The sequence below is a fragment of the Trichechus manatus genome, unplaced genomic scaffold (assembly GCF_000243295.1).
Source record: "Trichechus manatus latirostris isolate Lorelei unplaced genomic scaffold, TriManLat1.0 scaffold00051, whole genome shotgun sequence".
NCBI lineage: Eukaryota > Metazoa > Chordata > Mammalia > Sirenia > Trichechidae > Trichechus > Trichechus manatus.
The window spans coordinates 8,189,412-8,206,722 of record NW_004443987.1 but is presented as its reverse complement, the minus strand read 5'-3'; positions in this window follow the sequence as shown (position 1 = coordinate 8,206,722).

Below are 17,311 nucleotides of genomic sequence, written 5' to 3'. Positions count from 1 at the left end.
TTTTTTTTTTTTTTGGTCATTGTTGTAAATATATCTATCACACAACTTTTGCCAATTCAACTTTTTACAGGTGTACAACTTATTAACAGCAATTACAGTCATTGGCTGTGCAACCCTACCCTTAATCAATGCAATTTTTCCAACATGTTACATGCTTCTATTCTACCTCCTAGTTCGTTGCATAGTGCCTGGGGCCTTAAAAGCTTGCAAATGGCCATCCAAGTCATGACAATTTGTCACTATTCCCCTGGAACAATAGAGAAAAAGGAGAGTCAGGAATAAAAGGAGGAAATTGAATGTGAGGCTAATTGTTTCCATGAACAACCGCCTCCTTTGCCATGAGACCAGAGGAACTGTATAGTGTCCGTCTACTATTACTGAACATTTTGATCAAAGATTCCAAAGAAAAATCCTGACCAAAAGGGGGAAAATGCAGAAAAGGATTTAAAATCTTCATGAACTTCAGATTTTCTGGAGTCAAGGAGGCTGGATGAACCCCTGAAACTATTGCCCTGAGATAATCTTTAAACCTTAAACCAAAAATATCCCCTGAAGTCTTCTTAAAAACGAACAATAATTTAGTTTAACTAGTAAAAATGTCTGCGTAGAGCATTATGCTCTTTTAAGAACTATCTATATGAGATCAAAGTAACAACAAGAACACAAAAGATTAGATAAGAACCTTAGGGGGCAGTGAATTTTTGTTAATGGGGGAGGAACAACTCAGAAAAAGAGGGTGAGAATGATTGCACAACTTGAAGAATGTAATCAATGTAAGTAAACTGTACATGTAGAAAAGGTAGAATTGATTTATGTTTTGCTGTGTATATTCCAACAAATAACAACAAAATAAATTTTTTTAAAAGTTAAAAAAAAAGTCTCAAGGAGGAATTCCCTTTCCCTAGGGAAAAGGGGCAAATTATACTTCTTTATTGTCCTGAGCTCTTAACCACTGCCCTGCCAGGGCCCCTTTGGTTTTTGGCTAGTTATTGTCCTGATGGGATAATGCTTAACCCAAATTAGTATAGATAGTTGAATTCACTGAGACTCTTTTGGAGCTCAGACACTTTATCTACTACCCTGAAGGTCATAGAGATTTTCATTGAAACAAATGGAAATTAAATGCTTCATATTGATGGTCAAAATAGTAATGATTCATTTTCAAAAACACATATGAAAGTACAGGACGAGGATATGGGCAGCAGGTAATACAATGGGAGTTTAATTGGTAAGAAATTTGGTTATATGAATCAAAAACTGAAAAGATCTACCTTTAGACTGAGAAATTTCTATTTTTAGTCATCTCCTGTAAATTAAAGAAAATTCAATATGTAAACTGCATTTATTGTAATATCAGAAAAATCGGCAGCAACATAAATGTCTGATAATGTGGTGATTATGTAAATTATGACATAATAATGCAAATTATGTGAACAAATAGATCTTTTGTAGCCATTTGAAAAGAATGATAACACAGAAAATGTTTTCTGCTAAAACATTAAATTAAATTTAAAAAAAAACTATTTAGGCAGAAAAATATGTCTATCAGGAGCTACACCAAAATATTTAACATAAATTTTTGTTAGGTAATGAGATTATCTAAAAATTTTTCAAAATTTTCCATAATTTCTAAATTTTCTATAATGAACTTTTATTACTTTTATAATGGGAAGCAAGAATAATCTTTACTTAAATAATAATACTCTGTACTATGCATTGAATGTTTTCTCTGCTGAGCGTTTTATATGCATTATCTCATTTAATATTCACAATAAGCATATTGGATATGTGTGGCTACTCTTAATTTAATGAAGAGGAAATTTGTCCTCTGAGGAATTAATGAGCTTGTCCAAGGTCTCAAAGATAGCAAACAATAAGACCAGGATTGAACTGAGGCTTGTAACCATCCCAAGGTCCAGTCCTTTCTACTATACCACATGTCTTCAGCTTTATATTTTTAGTATCTAACACAGTGACAGAGTTGACCCTTATTTATTTCAAAATGGAGAAATCTTGCACTTATTAAGTGTATTCATTTAGATTTCAGATCTTGATATTAGATTTCAATGTTAGAGCTATGCATTATATATGCTTTGCCTGACGTATTGCCCGCTGTCTTTATTCCTCCAGATAGGCAGAGTCTCAGAGAATCCTATGAACTAAATTGAAAGTTATGACCATCTCAGTTAGTTTTCCCCACATTCTTATCTGTAAAAGACTTCAAATCATGCTCTTCATCTTGTGTGTCTTGTTCTGAATCCATATCCCATGTTCCATTACTTAAAACAGGATGGCTGTAATTTACTCATGTTTACAGTTGTTTGTGAGAAAATAAACTATGCATGACAAATAAAACTTAGATATGCATAATCTATTTATCCCATAAGAGACATTTACCTGTATTTATTTTCCCATAACATGCAACTGTATTATAAATTGTTCAGATGAAAACTTTGCAAGTTGATTTTCTTTTTCAGGGATGCAGTGAGATGTATTGTGTCACATGTGTTCATGGGTACCATCAAAACTGCATTTTACTCAAATATTCATATATAATATTCTTGGCCAAAAAAGTTTTAAACTGGGGAAGCTCCAATATGGTTAATATATCCTGAAATTCACATGTCTCCAGAATCTTTTTTACCATTGTGCTTGCAGTAGACTGCTTTCTTTAATAGAGGAGTATAACATATTCAGGTTTTATTACAAAGACTGTGATGAGTTACGCACAGTGAAAATGTTTATAGAAATTAGAGAAAATATTTACTGGATCTTTTATATAAAGTTAAAAAAAAGTAGAGTGATTTTTTCATAAAGCCTATGGGATGAAGCCCAAACTTTTTAACATGAGATACAAGGGTCTCCATTATTGTCTCTGCCAAACTTTCCATCCAGCCTCATTCTTCCAACCTGACTCACAATTTATACTCCTACTCCAATAAGGCTGAAAAGCCTGCAGTTCCGTCACACATACCATGCTTTTTTTTTTTTTTTCATTTTCACGCCTTTGCTCCTATTCTTCCCTCTGCCCAGAATGGCAGTTCTCCTGTTCTCCTGACCAATTTACTCTTGGTTTACTCTAATTTGTTTTTCTGCTTCCACCTTATGTGTGACTTCCTCCAGGATCCTTTCCCTGACAGTCCAGTCCATCCCACCCCAAGCTGAATAATGAAATCTTCTTTGGTACTCCCATAAATCCCCCTGTATATCCCTATCATTGCTTTTAACACAGGAAAATAACCTGTTTATATATATATATGTATATATATATGTTTATATATATTTGTTTATATATATATATATATCTGGTGGCTCTGTGATTAAGCATTCAGCTGCTAAACAAAAAATCAGCAGTTCAAATCCACCAGCGGGCTCCTTGGAAATCCTATAGCGCAGTTCTACTCTGCCCTATAGGGTCACTATGAGTCGCAACTGACTCAATTGCAATGGCTTTATATATATATATATATATATATATATATATACACATATGATTACTGAATAGATGTGTGATCATTAAGGTTGTATGTTAACTTGGTGGTTGGGCCATGATTCTCAGTGGTTTGTCAATCATGATGTAGTTTGACAGTCGAATAATGATGTAATCACTTCCATGATGGGATCTGATATATCACTTCCATGATGGGATCTGCTGTGCATAGTCAATCAGGTGAAAGGGAATTTCCTTGGGAATGTGACCTACATCCAATATAGGTGGACCATCTGGCAAGGCTAGTGGGCTTTTGCTTGCTCTGGATCCTGCAGCTGGCTCCTGTTCATCTGACCTCCAGTTCTTGGGACTTGAGCTAACAGGTTATCTGCCGACCTTGGGATTCATCGTCCTCCACAGTCTGTGAACCAGCAGCCTGCCAGCTTACCTACTGATCTTGGGATTTGTTGGCCTCCACAGCCTGTGAGCCAGGGGTATGTTGTCTTACCTGCCAATCTTGGGTTCACCAGCCTCTGCAACTGCATGTTAGGAGAAGCTTCAAGCCTGACCCATGGACTTGGGACTTTCCAGCCTCTAAAACTGCTCGAGCCATTTCCTTGATATAAATCTATGTATACACATATATATAGATGCTTCAGTGGTTTTCCTTCTCTAGAGAACCCAACCTAAAACAAGATGAACAAATGGATGGATAGATAGAAGAATTTATGATAGTATAATGTACTTAGACAAGTAACTCATTAATCTAACATCTCTGGACCAGAGTATCTTAGTCTGTAAAATGAGGAAAACCAAATGCTGTTTATGTTTCTTATCAGGTCAAAAATTCTATAAAACTGGATATCCTGTGTCACGTCTTAGAATTCCTACTCATTCATCAAGTTTATATAAATATTAGAAAACATTTAAAGAGCAGGCAGTAGCAGTATTTCACAGTTAAAACTGATGAAATTATATACAAAGAAATACTAAGCCTTTGAGAAAGCCTCTTTGTACGCTCATTCTTGCTTACACACCCTAAGCACTTTAGAAATAACCAAATATCTATTGACTTGGCCTATTTTATTGCACATAGGAAAACTTATGTGTAAAATTCTACATGATATGATTTGAGGACCATTAAAATACCCACTCAAACAAGAATATGCTGTATTAGCATTTTACTTTTTTTTTTAAACTTATACCAATTCCACTGTGCATACTTAGCAAGAGAGAGGGGGAGAAAGAGAGAGGAAGATAGAGATTGATTGATTTGATAGTGAAAGTAATTCTGCCTGCCACTGCATTCATTGAGAATTAGACCCAAAGCGAGTTGTTCTCATCCTTTAGTCAGTGGCCCTGTGTGCCTTTCAGAATCTGAGCTTCCTGACATCCTAAATGCAGTTGTAGTCTGCAAAGATACATAATTTTATAGTCCATGGTCCTTAACTACAAGTCAATGACTTCATCTATTCTCAAACAAGGGAACAGTGATCTATTCCAATACTGGCAGAGAAACTGGCTATGTAGAACATATTAAGAGCCTATTTATTATTTTTCAACATGATACATTCCTATGGTATTTCAAGAATAATTTTGACTGAATATCCCGTTCACTTTACATGCTGACTTTGTAACTTATCCTTAAGTGAGATACATCTCCACTCTATTTCCCTCAGTTTTATGCCAAAGTTTCTAAAATCACCTAGGCTAGGAAAACTCGATGTTTCAGTTTCCAAGGTTGCAGTAACAAAATATCACAAAGTGGGTAGCTTTAAGAACATAAATTTTATTTTTTCACAGTTCTGGAGGCAAGAAGTCCAAATTCAGGGCATCAGCAGGGATATGCTCTTTTTCTGCCAGCTCTAGGGGAAAATTCCTCCTTTCTCCTTCAGTTTCTGATATCTTTGGGCATTTCTGGGCATTTCTTGGCTTGTAGATGAATCTTCACATGTTTCTTCCCCCATGTGTTACTGTTTCTATGTCTGTTCTCCCCTTTATAAACCACCACTGAGAAGGAATTAGGATTGGGACCTACTCTATTTCTGTATGGAAACCCTGGGGGCATAGTGGTTGAGTTTGGCTGCTAACCAAAAGGTTGACAGTTTGAATCCACCAGGTGCTCCTTGGAAACCCTATGGGGCAGTTCTACTCTGTCCTATAGGGTCGCTATGAGTGGGAATCGACTCGATGGCAACGAGTTTGGGTTTTTGTTTTTTTTATTATTATTATTCCTGTATGACATCTTTAACTTAACTAACAACATCGGCAAAGAAAAATCCTATTTTCTCAAACAAGGTCACACACAGGAGAAAGCATCTTATGAAGCTACATCTACAAGCAGCAAAGGAACACTAAGGATTTCAAGAAGCTACTAGAAGCTAGGAGAGAGACATGGAGCAGTTCCTCTCTCAGAACCCTCAAAAGGAATCAACATGGCCAAAATCCTGATTTGGATTTCTAGCCTCAAGAACGGTCAGAAAACAAATTTCTGTTCTTTGCTGTAGTTAGTTGTCACTGAGTTGATTCTGACTCATGGGGGAACCCATGTGTGCAGAGTAGGACTGTTTCAGAGAGTTTTTAAGGTTGTGGCCTTTCAGAAGTAGATCACTAGGTCTGTCTTCTGAGGTGCCTCTGGGTGGGTTCCGACTGGCAGTAGTTCAGCTAGCTGTAGAGAACTTAATAGTTTGCACCACCCAGGGACTCCTCTGTTCTTAAAAGCCACCCATTTTGTGGTATTTTGTTATGGCAGCACTAGGAAACTATGACACCCAGTGCTATGGATTGAATTGTGCATCCCAAAAATATGTGTGTAAATCCTAACCCCTATCCCTGTGGTTATAATCCCATTTAGGAATAGGGTTTTGTTATGTTAATGAGGCCATATGAGTGTAAGGTGTGTTTTAGGCCAATCACTTTTTAGATATAAACAAGTAAATTAGGCATAGAAGTGAGCAAGCACAAATAGGGGAAGATAGATGCCACTCCACATAAAGATCTCTAAGGAACCTAGAAGCAGAAAAGAGATAAGGACCTTCCCCTAGAGCTGGTGCACTGAATCCAGACTTCTAGCATTCCAAATTGAGAAAATAAAGTTCTGCTTGTTAAAGCCACACACTTGTGGTATTTCTGTTACAGCAGCACTAAGAAACTAAGACATTTAGTAAGGGGTGCAATTTTCATACACTGTATAAGGGCCATGAGGAATTAGAATACAAGTAGGTATGGTGTAATGTAGGCAGAAGTTAGGAATTGTAGTGTGCTGTGGAAATTCCAGGGGAATACTACAGCTGGGGGCAAGAGCAGTTAGGGGTAGGTAAAGATAAAGGCCAGGGCTACCCTTAGCTGAAACAGTGCCTTTGTGCAAATGAAAAACTAAACGTTCCCTTTTCCTTAGGATATACTGTTTCCATTTGTCAGAAAAATTTACTAATATACTAATTGTTTAGACAAAGAAACTTTAGTGCCATCCCTTAAGAAATTGTGTACAAATCTATGATGTATACAATGTGAATGACATCTTTACATGTGATGCCCTTGTTAAGTTCACAATGTGCACAACATATACAGCAGCACTGGTCTGGAGATCTAAGATGGGGGAGGAGTCATAAAAATGGTATGACAGGAAGACTAGAAGTGAGGGAGGAACAAAATAAGAAGCATGGAAGGGCAGCAAACACAAATTTTATCACCCTAATCAATTTGCTCAGAGCCTCTCACTGGTCTTTCAGACAGAATCACACATTATGCTGCCCAAAAGATCAGATGTCAGCCCAAGAGCCTCCATTTTCAGTCCTGTTATGACCACTGATGACAAATATTAAGAAGAATTATAATAATTGATCAAATTTCACATAAGAATTCAGAATGTTGTTTCTAACTACAAAAAACATTGCTAATAAACTCTTTGGTATCTCTCACCAAATCCTGGTGGTATAACGAAAATACAACTGAGTTGGCTTTCCAGAAAGATATTCAGTTCCTCATGCAAATTAGGCTGGTCTTGGCCAGTGGTAACTGAAACTAGCATATTTCAAATGTATGTACTTCTAGCCACCAGAATTCTTAATATCACATATCAGTTGTTAATCAAAAGAAAAATAACTGAAAAGACCTTTCACAGACAGATAATTTGAAACACATGTTCACAATCATTCTGCACACACACACAGCTACTGCACCATAACAATTTTTTCCAGCTCTTTCAACACCTGCAGAATTTCAGAAGTGATGCATTGACTGGGACTGAAGTGCAGTCACAGGAGAAAATCCAGCAACTCTGTTGCAGTTGCATTTTTCTTTTTTATAGAAACTCATACTTGTACCCAGACAAATATCTTTGTGATCTGGCCACAGGGTTTGCAGACCCTGTGATATTTTGCTTGGTTTCTTTAACAGTCTGAAGCATTATACCTTCTTGGGCTAAAGGAAAAAAGAATAATAAAACGTGTTATTCTTTACGTGACGAAGCTGAACCCATATTTATAAGAATTTTAAATTGCCTTTCCAGGAGTAGAGATGATTTATACTGAGATGGCCACATTTTCCTTATCTTTGGCACACTCTCATAAGAGTGTGCTTCCATGCGGAGATTTCTGAGGTCAATGTTCTACATGCACTAGGGTAATGTGATTAAGAAGATGGGCTTTGTGATAATACTGGTACCTACTTCACAGCATTACTGTAATGATTAAGTGAGACAATCCACATTAAATGCTTGACACAAAGCAACCACTCAACAAATGAGAACTATTAATACTACTACTATTCTATGAGGATCTAACTTGTGATATTGGCCTAATTACAATAGATGGCATTGTAACAGATAATAATAGCATAAATACATATGTAATTGGAAATAAAGACAAAAGGGAACATCTTTAATGTGGTAAAGCTTAGGACCTTTGAAGCCAACCTCAGAAGGGCCCTAACAGACCTCCTTTCAAAGAAGAGGGCAAGAAAATGGAGAAGTTAACAGAAATCACTCAACAATAAGCAACATTGCACTTCATCCCATGGAATTATCTCCCTTTCTTACTATGCTATCCATTCAATAAATTTCAATATCTATTTTTAATAGAATAATTATAGGCATGACTGAATAAATAAAAAGGAGAAGTTCGAATCATGTTATCTATTAATAGAGAGCAGCCTGGGGTCATTCCTCAAAGACATAAAAGAAGAGATGATATATTAGGTCATCCAGCATAATGACAAGTCAAATTACACACCCCTTCCAAAGCAGAGATGTTCTTATTTGACACTTCTTCAGTGTTTTGCATAATCCACATTAATAAGTTGTAAGGAGAACAAGCTCAACTAGCAAGTACCCCAATCCTTGACTCCAGCATTCATTTAAAAGCTGTTACTTCTCTAATGGGGGGCAAAAAGGGGAACACATGTTCATGGACACACACAAAAGGCTCTCTGAATTTAGTTCTCCCTAATTAGATATTTCTTTCTCTTTTCTTTCCACTAGGATTTGGAGGATGCTAGCAACAATCTACTTCAGAATCACAGAAAAGAACACTGGGTTAATCCCTTTAAAGAGATAAGCCTAGATGAGCAAAATGGTCTATTTCGAGTAAAGAGAATCTGTGTCTCATAGACCAGCTTCAGTAAAAAAGTGAATCCCATATTTGATCCAGGAGATATTCCTAATTAATGAATAATGATAAGGCCATTTCACTGAGTCCTGTTTTCTTATAACTTCATCAAAAATCAAATAAACTATTAAACTGAAATTCAGCGCATCCATTCCACAAACATCTACTGAGAACCTATTATCCTAGACACAAGGTAGAGGGTAATATGTGCTGTTAGTGGAACAAATGGCAACAGGATAAGAGGGGAGAGAGAGAGAGAAATTCCAAATGAGGGTGAAGTGGAAAGGCCTTTTGAAGGAGGTAGATTTAAGAAGTGATTTGCCATCTTAGCTTTCTTTTTTTTTAAAAGTATTTATTCGGTACCTACGGTGTGCCAGGAATTGTTCTATTTGCTCCCAAATGCATATTGCCCAGAACTATTTTTACCAGTAAACAACACCTAACTTTGTCCCATTACACACCTTTTACTCCAAATAAAACCCTAAATGTTAATAATGAGGGTAAGCCATATGTGAAGTCAGAAGAAATACCTGCCATTGGGGGATACACTTTCTTCCCGTATTCCCTGAACCAAACATTTCTACCAGCGTGTTCAAAATTTCCGACTTACTCTTTCAGATGGAGTTCACATCTCTTAAGTGGGACACATTCTAAAAGTTCACATATGAAATTATCATGACCTGGAAAATGACTCGACTTTGGGAGATGCAATACATAAGTTACATAAGAGAAAATACCATTTGATAAAGGCTTGCCTATGACATATAGAGAAAAGAGGGAAATAAAAGATATCCTAGCCCTAACCTACATTTGTGGTATCATTTCCCACTACATATATCACTAACATACTTTATACACCAGTCAGGTCAGACTGCTTCTTTAATTACCTTACACTGACACCTCTATTACTTTGCTTAAGCTTATCCTTTTGCCTAGGATGTCTTCTTTCTGTATTCCCTGCTGAAGTTTTAGCAACCTTTTATGGGCAAGTTCAAAGGCCATCTCCTCTATGAAGCCTTCCCAGATACTCCCTCAAAGAATAAATCTCTCTCTGATAGATCTATCTAAGCCACTTGTCTGTGCTTCTATTATAACACTACCAAGTTTAATTTATGTTAAAATGACATGTGCTAAGTGCTGTCTTTCCTACAAGATTGTAAATACTTAGAGAGCAATTCTATTTTATTCATCTTTGTGATTTGACATATCACTTAACACTGTGCTTTATCCATAGGTTTCCAATAAATAAAATTAATTTTAATATGAACAATGCAGAGATAAATCAAAGGGATCTTGGCCATATGTGAAAATGAGCCTATGCAGTTGATTCTCAAACTTCAGTGAACACATATACACACACTCACACATGCACACACACACACACACACACACAATACTAATGGCAGTGTACCTACTATAGAGCTTTTAGGATATTTTCTTTAAGAAATAGATTTTATTACATGCTTGGCATAAATTCATTTGTGGCATGAACTATATAATTTTATGATCATATATAAATATTAATAACAATAATAGTAGTAGTGGTAGAGTTAATGTTAACAGAATATTTCTTGATTGTCAATCAATATTTAACTTTACCACATTTCATCCCATTACTCCTAGATATATACCTTCTTTTACTATCATACATATTTTTCCCACCTCCAATACACAAAGTTATACTCCTATGTTCACCTCTTTAAGATATCATTTGGCCAAGTAAAATGTATTTAACCTTTTACATATGTCAATATCATTAGCCTTTAATAATTTTTGTTATTCTTCTCTTAATTTGTTCTAATACTTCCAGGATTGATGCCAATTCATATAGTGCCAACTAGTCAGGAATAACTTCTCAGCTATAAATATGTATATGGCTAAGTACATGAATCATGGGTCTATCACCAAGAAATAAAAAAGCTTCAGTTCTTGCTCTTATTGTACATTACTATAAAGCCATGATTTTTAAATGAGTTTTTACATTTACTATGTTTCCCCCACAGAAGAAGCATTCAGCATCACAGCATAATTCTAGAAATGACTCATCATGCACCTTGGTCAATTGCATGCTGTGCGGAAAATCAGGGAATAGAGCCATGAACTGTTGAATAGTGTATTGGCATAAATGTTGGGTATATCACAATTCATTTATCATTCTGAATTTGCTTAATACACCCTGAGGTCTAATGTTGAAAAGCGCCTTTTAAGTGGAAAATAAATGCTTATTTACAGTTTAAAAATTTCTTGCTTACCTAATAAAATGTCAATACTTCTGAGTATTTTGAGGAAACAAAAAAGGAATGAGATAGCCACATATAGGTATTCTCCAAGTGTGTGACTCAAGGGGCAAACACTGGACATTTAGAGGAACAAGTAGTCAATGTTCAAAAGTATTTGCTCTACTTTTCAAGTGGATTTACTCACGCCATAGCAATTAACAGACATTGGAGTGATCTCACTTCAGTTCATTAGATCAAACTGGAAATATTCCCTTTAGGTAAAAGCTCAATTTACAGATCCACTCAGAAAAATAAATTGTTATTGGAATTAAATTAAAGGAACTGTCTATTTAAACACTGAAATTTTTAAAACGAGCTAGACTGCATTCTGTTAGTTATCATTATTAATTAGTTTCATCTAGTATTATTATTGTCAGCAGGAGCTTCTTATTTCAATGCTCCCTCCCATAGCACCTCCTCTGGGCCCCTAATGCTACTCAGGTAAGTGCATCTCCACTTCACCTAAATCTTATAACAACTTGATTTGCTTTACAGACTCACCAAGTTGGCTCACATTGTTTTTTTTCTTACCGAGCTCCTTCTTTTTTATATTTTATTCATGTTATCAGACATTCCAAAGAGCCAGAATGTGTTAGTCATTTACTTTATCAAATGGAAAATATGATATAAAACAGAAACTTTAAAAAAAAAAAACTCATTAAGCAGAATCCAATGGACTCGAATCCCTCAATTAATTCTTATTTTTGTAGAAAAAGTCAACTCACAAGCAAACAAGCCAACAATGTGAGCTTGTTTAAAGCAACTATGGGCTTCAGTCATGGGATTACGGGACACTGACAATGAAATTAATTACACCTTTCCTTCTGCTCTTATAGCTTTTTTTTTTTCATTTACAAGTGTTTAGTGACATTCTGCCTTGGTGACAACCCAGAGTTCTCAATACTCAGCTCAGAAAGAAGCTAAGGAGCAAGTAGAGTACCAAAGACTAAACATACTGTAAAATGACAATTAAATGCAGCAATTATACATGCAATAGAAAGACAAAACTGCAAAGGAGACAGGATCAGTTATTAGAAGTGCAAATTACAAATTCTTAAGTCTAGGCAGTCAATGGTCTAAAGTTGGGATCCTACTGGAAGTAACTTCGAAAACTTCATGGACAGATTATTTTTCTATGCTTCTAGCTTGGGTTTCTGAAGTTCTGCTGAAAGTGCAACTCTGCCTTCAGTGTGTCATAATCACATTATGTAATAATGGGAAAAGGATTGTTAAAGTGGTTTTCCCTCTAGTCTATGAGATTCTAGAGGACAAAAATCATGACATCGTTTTGTATACTCAGACAGATTGGCACATAAAAGGTCCTCAATAAATGTTTGTAAATGACTTAGTGCACATTGTGTGAGGTGTCTTTCATTTTCTACACGAATACTCTTTATGAAGTGTGTTAAAAAGAAGAGAAAGTATCTTCACCTTCTAGAAAACATGTATTTATGCTCATTTTAGTGTAAACAGAAATGCAGACCGAAATACATCTCAAAACTCAAACAATGAAAGTTAAAGCAAAAAACATTATACTTAGGCCTGGGTAAATAAAAAATAAAAATAATAAAATAAATCAGACCACTACACTCAGCAGTCCCTTCATCAATGTTTTTAATTTGTTAAATGTTAGTACGATATAATATTACCTGTTTATCCTAACTAACAGGATCTGCGTTTCTCAAAATCTTTAATAGTGCTTGTAATTGTGTAACATTCACAATTAATTCCCACCATCATTTCCACCACATTAATTCCCATTTGAAGAATAAGAACTAAATTAAAAGTAACAGAAAATCCATATACAAGCAGCAGGATTATTCCTTAACTCTGAATCAGATTAGGAAAATTGGAAAGTATCTATCTAAAGTTGTGTTCCTTTGGCAGTTCAGGATTCGTGGTTAAATCTTTATTCCTATTTAATTGAGATTCGTTCATGCTTTCATTAATGAGAAAATATATTTGAGTACCTACTATGTATTAGGCAATGTGTAAGGCATTACATTAACTGATATCAATCAAAATACCCAAATAAATGTGCTGCAGCGGACATGAATTAGGCATCCAAGAAGCAGCAAAAGGGCTCTGAGTAACAAATAATGAAGAAGAAAAACACAAGATAAAATAATGTTTCTAAAAGGAGAAGTGGGAGTATTGAAAGGCATTAATAATTTTGTTACTCTTTCTGATTCGGACCTAACAATTATATTCAGGATTAATGTGTTCCAGAATTTTCCATTGTAACAGTTATGTCTAATTTATTCCCTTGGACAGAATTGCAATTTCTCAGGAACCTAGGGTCACCAAGTTGCCTCATGAGAAAGACTTTGATATTGGGTAAAGTTATTTTATATGTGTATACTTGTGTCTCACATATAAAAGGAAAATTTGAAGTAAATGAACTTCTATTAGTAAAAGTTCTGGTATCAGCAACAAACTAATGTAAGATAAATTTTGTTTTGAAGACCCGGAACCACTCAAAATACACTGCACTGAAGGCCAATTACTCTATTTATTCATAAAAAGGAGTCCCTGAGAGGTGAAAACATTCAACACCCTCGGCTGCTAACCAAAACATTGGAGGTTCGAGTCCACCCAGAAATGTCTCAGAAGAAAGGACTCGTCATCACTTCTAAAAAATGAGCCATTCAAAACCTCAGGGAGTACAGTTCTACTCTGATATACATGGGGTCACCATGAGCCAGATTCAACTCAAAGGCAACTGGTAATTCCTAAGAAAATTCTGGGACAGATGGGGAAAAATGATCATATATATTAACATTATTATTGCTGTATGTGACCAATTAAACACCTGAAAGCTATATTTAAATATGTTCAAGGATCTGGTTTAAAATCTTTTAAATATCATTTTTCTAAAAGTTAAGCTAAATATATAAATACTTGGAAATAGGAAGATGTTTGACTGTTGTGCTTTTATAAATGTTTTCATGATACTACCAGATTCAGTTTAGGATGCAGAAAGATGTAAAGAGCACCACTGCCACATTTACAAAAAAAAAAAAAAATTCAGACAATCTGTAAATTCACAAAAATTTTTGAACCTATCAGAAAACTAAGGTCAAAGAACAACAAAATGATTAAATATCTAAGGAAAGCCAGGTGCCTTCAGAGAGATGAGACATAAGCACTTGCTAACCTGAAGCAGATTATACTGGAAGCCATCCTAGCCAATAAAAAGAATTCACTTAAAAATTTTAATGAATTTCTAAAAGATGAGTGAGGACTATCACGGCAATATAGTCTGAGAGTCTCAGACACATGGAGAATTCACACTCACTTGCACACTCTTCTCCATGGCCCGCACTAGGTACTCATAAGAAAGACCAAGGACAAGGAAAGATTCCTGAGCAAGTATTCTTCATGGTGTAGACACATGAAAGGAGAACATCAGCCTCTATGAGAAAGTCAGGACTCTGAACCTGGATCATTGTCCCTATCTCCTCCATAAAATAAAATCCTTAAGATACTAGAGAAAAGGAAGCTAACCTTGTTGTACTGAGGACCTTAGTGAAGACACATTGCAGCTGGGGAATGTGAACAGGAATTAAAAAAAAGCTATATCCTTGAGGAAGGGGAGGGACACATCTTAGACCCAGAACATTTAAGCTGAGGGAAAGGAGCCCCAGTGGTGCAATGGTTAAGCGCTCAGCTGCTACCCAAAAGGTTGGTGGTTTGAACCCACCTGTTGGTGGTTTGAACCCACCCAGTGACTCCGCAGGAGAAAGACATGGCGATCTGCTCCCATAAAAATTACAGCTTAGGAAATCTATGGGGCAGTTCTACTCTGTCCTATAGGGTTGCTATGAGAAGGAATCAAAATGAGGGCACACAACAACAACAACTGGGAGCAGAACAAGATCACTGAGAAGGATGTTACCTCTGAGACCCTGGGCCTGCTTAGAAAGAGCTGAATAAGAACAACAGAGACTGATACCATTGTTCCATGCCACCAACCTTATAAGTGTTGAGTAACAAGTGTCAGGAGTCTACTTCTGAAAGAGGAAAAAATGTGTGAAGAAAGACCCTTTCAGAGTTGCAGGCACAAATAGATGTAAAGTTGATAGTGAAGAAGACAGTGAGAAAATCACTCTGAAACACCAGCCCACACCTTACAACAAGGTCATGATAGAGGAATTTAAAGTCTGTGGCATATGGAAGGTATCTTAGCAATCACCAAACCTAAACCCAGAGCAATTTCTCTGGCTGAAGGCTAAAGAGGAAAGAAGGGGAAATAAGGCAGACAGGGAGATCAGAGAAATTCAAGAGTGAGAAGGACTTGACCTGCCATTGCTGACTTTGAAGACGGAACAACAGGGCCACAAGTCAGGAATTCAAGTGGTTTACAGAAGCTTACAAGGATACTTGACTGGTAGCCAGAAAGAAAATGGGGAATTCAATCCTACCAACATATGGAAATGAGTTCTGCTAACAACTTGAATGACCTCGAGGTATACTCTATCCTCAAAGCCTCCATATAAGAGCCCAGGATAGCTGATAACCTGATTTTAGCCTTTTTAGATCTTGAGCAGAGAATCCAGACAAGTTCATTGGTCTTCTGACCTACAAAATTGTGATATAATATTCAGGTATTGCTTTAAGCCACTAAGTTTGTAGTAATTTGTTACAGCAGCAGCAGATAACTAATCCATCCAGCTCAATGTCTGACTATATTGACTCAACTCTCCTCATGAAAGGCCTAGCACAAGAAAAAGTGTGCCTATTTCTAACCATAAAAATTATTTACCTCAGTATCCACCATGCTACACAAGGTGTCCAGGTTTCAATAAAAATGTTATGTGACATACAAACAGTAAAGAATAAGATAATACAGTGTCAGAAAACAAAGACATCAACAGAATAACTCAGCTATGACATAGACTTTGGAACTATTGGACAGGTAATTTAAAATAACCATAATTAATATGGTAAAGTGCTAGTGGAAAATATAGATAATATGAGTGATCAGATGGATGATTTTAGCAGAGATAAGGACCATATAAGAAATAATCTAATGTAAATGCAAGAAACAGAAATGACAGTAACTGAAATGAAGAATGACTTCTTGAGCCTTGTCAGTTACATCGACACAGCTGAGGGAAAAGTGAGTAAACTTAAGGACAGGTAAATAAAAATTACTGAAACTGAGACAAAAGAGAAAAACACATGGAAAAAAAAAACCATCCAAAGACTTTGGAAACATGTCAAATGAGCAAATACATATGGAATTAAAGTCCCCGAAGGAGATTAGAAAGACAATGGGGCAGAAGAAACATTTGAAAAGAGATAATTTCAAAATTTTCCAAAATTTATGACAGACACTAAAACACAGTTCCAAGAAGCTCAAGGGGTAGGTACCAAGGAATAAAAATAGGAAAACAACAACAGCAACAAGAACGACACATCTAGACGTATTATATTCAAAATGGTGAAAAACCAAAGAGAAAATTTTGAAGGCAGCAAGAGAAAAGACACACTGCATACATAAGGAAAATAGATAAGAATTACATCACACTGTAGTCAGAAACGTCGCAAACAATGCAGTCACATCTTCAAAGGGTTGAAAGAAAAAAAACTGCCATTCAAGAATTCTAGACCAAGTATTAATATCCTTCAAAAATAAAAATATTTAATGAAGAAGTTAAACTGTACCTGTTTGCAGATGATATGATACTATACACGGAAAACCCTAAAGACTCCATGAGAAATCTACCAGAACTAATAAAAAGATTCAGCAGAGTAGCAGGATACAAGCTAAACATTCAAAAATCAGTTGCATTCCTATACACCAATAAGGAGAACAATGACAAGGAAATCAGGAAAACAATACCATTTATAATAGCCCCTAAAAAGATAAAATACTTAGGAATAAATCTGACAAGGGATGTAAAAGACCTATACAAAGAAAACTACAAAACATTACTGCATGAAACCCAAAAGGATCTACATAAATGGAAAAACATACCATGCTCATGGAT